The following is a 2,935-nucleotide window of genomic DNA, read 5'->3' on the forward strand; positions in this document are numbered from 1 at the left end:
ATATCTGACAGTATTCTGGTGCTTTTCATCATGTTTCTCTATTCAGTAATCTGGTGCTGACAGTGTACTTCTGCTATTCGTAAAGTTTTCAGTGATTAAATATTCAGAAGTAGTGTGTCTCTCCTTCTTCCTAGTCTGTCTTCATCTGGATGCTCTGCTGAAACTTTTCCACCATCCAGGATCCTGCTGATATTTAAAATACCCATGGCATAACTTCCAAAATCACAGCAGCACACAAACCGCCACAGTGTTCAAACTGACAGATGAGTGGTGGCAGATTTCCTCTAATGTCCCTTTTCTATTCCAGGATGAAATATTAGGCTGTCTGATGACAGTTGCATAGTCTTTGCTTGATTTTGATGACCTTGACACTTTTGAGGAATATTGGTCAGGTATTTATAGAATGCTTCCAACCTTTTAAAGTGTGCAGATAGGAGAATTTTTATAGGTGACACAATTCATATTGTATTGCTTTTTGAAACAAACACACATAGAACCATTAAAAAGAGTAACTACCAGCAATTCTTTTCTTAACACTTTCAGAAGCAGCTTCTCATTGCTCATTATTAAAACATCACCTGTACACATTACACACAGTTACTAATCTTTTTTGAAAATTTCTGCTGGGTGGCATATTATCAAGTACCACATGTCCCATGGAACAGGCCAGCAAATTTGGAAAACATATTATAATATGAAAGACAAATATACTACTCATTTTTAGTTCAGCAACTTGTTCACAATTTTGACTCAAGATAAAAAATGTCTCACTCTACCATGTGACAGATTCTCTTGCTCACTCCCCATCTCATTATTGAGGTATTGTAAGAGCTATACTGTATATTAAAAGTCTTTTCTAAAATGAATAACATTCTGTAGTACTTTGCATATTGTGTACAAAATTCAGCGTTGATTTTGCTACAATAGCATGCCTATGAGCAATGAAGTGAATGGATTACAAAAGTGGGCCTATCTATAATTTATCCATAAACTTCTTTCTTTATTCATCAATTTATATTACAGTGAAGCTTGTGAGAGCCTGCTTGGTTTTCCAGGTCTCACATGTTTTCTCCCTTTGACAGGAGCAGGCTTACCATTCTTCTATCACTTGCTTTAGTGAAAAATATTTGCGTTTTCCTTCTCTGACAGGTTTCCACCTTATATATAGGTTCTGAGTTTGCAGGATTACTCTGTTTGTTAATGAATACTACGTGACAAAAGAAATCTTTAAAAATGAAAACCAAACTAGATCAAACCCACTGTTAACTGAGTTGATTCTAGCTTATAGGGATTTTATGGACTTCAGTAGCGTAGTGGTTAGGAGTCAGGCTGCTAACCTCAAGGTGAGCAGTTCGAAACTACCAGACGTTTGCGGGAGAAAGATAAGGCTTTCTGCTCCTGTAAAGATTTAGAGCCTTGGGAACCCTATATAGGAGCTTTATGAACTGATTCCACGGCACATCACCACCACTACTACAATGTTGTTATTACTATTGTTAAGGAGCTGTGGTAGTGTAGTGGTTACAAATCGGGAAGCGAACCTTAAGGTCGGCAGTTCCAAACCACCAGCTGTTCCGTGGGACAAAGAAGATACTTTCTGCTCTCATAAAGATTTACAGCCTCTGAAACCCTGTACAGGGTCACTATGAATCAGAACAGAGTCCACGGCACATAACTACCACCACCAAATGTTGTTGAGATGGTTCCAACTCAGACACCCTGTATAGGGTTACCGAGGAACGGCTGGTGAATTTGTACCACCGACCTTGCGGTTCACACCGACCTTGCAGTCCAGTGCATTATCCTACATCGCTAACCCAGGACTCCAATAGGACTGTTGTTGTTGTTAAGTGCCGTCAAGTCCGTTCCGACCCACAGCGACCCTGTATAGGGTTTCCATGCTGTTCAAACAAGTTTACAGTCTAGTGCATTAATCCACAGCGCCACACCAGGACTCCACAGGGACCCTTTAGGACAGAACAAAACTGCTCCTTAGAGTTTCTAATATTAAACCTTTTTTTAAAAAACTTTTTATTGTGAACTGAGTGGAGATTTTTAAAGCGTATCATCAGTTTTACATTCAATAAATCTCACACTTTGTTTCATCTCAATGATTGCAGTCTCCTTCATGTTAAAACAGTGATCCCACTTTCTTCCTGTGTTTCTTATTTTCATTCCACCCTCCTTCTCAAACCCTCGGAATCTGGTCCCCAGTAAATGTCCTTTTGGTCTGGAATGATTAACCATTCCATGGTGAGCATAGTTCCCCCTATATACTTATCCACAGCTTGGTTGAAAATTGGGCCACAACAATGTGTTCTATTCCAGACCTGAATATAAGGAGAAGTTCTCATATTTTCATCACACCCTAAGTTGGTAATTTTCTATCACACCTTGTGTACATGTATACCATTTTGGAGACTGGTTGTTGTTGTTGTTGTTGTTAAGTACCGTCGAGTTGTTCCAACCCATAGCAACCCTGTATAGGGTTTCCGCGAACAGCTGGTGAGCTTGAACCGCAGACTTTGCAGTTCAAACAGCTTTGCAGTCTGATGCATTAGCCCACAGTACCATACCAGGTCTCCCTGGAGACTGGTAGAGAGAGATTTTTCAAATTTCAACATACATTTGTTGGATTATTGCAGCTTCATCACAAGAGTCATATCATAAAAAACATACTGAGGCTACACTGCAGCAAATTGCTATTCTTTAAAGATTTGTTAGAGAAACTCAGATGACAGGCAGGACAAGACACAGAATTGAAAGAAAGAATGGTGTTTAGAAGATGTACAGCATGGAAGATAAGCCAAAGCCAAACCAAATCCAGTTGTCAGGTTGATTCCAACTCATCACAACCTTTATAGGACCAAGTAGATGATAAATCTTTATGGGAGCAGACAACCTCATCTTTCTCCTGAAGAGTGAGTGGTGGATT

Source organism: Chrysochloris asiatica, unplaced genomic scaffold (genome assembly GCF_000296735.1).
Source record: "Chrysochloris asiatica unplaced genomic scaffold, ChrAsi1.0 scaffold00109, whole genome shotgun sequence".
In the NCBI taxonomy this organism is placed as follows: domain Eukaryota; kingdom Metazoa; phylum Chordata; class Mammalia; order Afrosoricida; family Chrysochloridae; genus Chrysochloris; species Chrysochloris asiatica.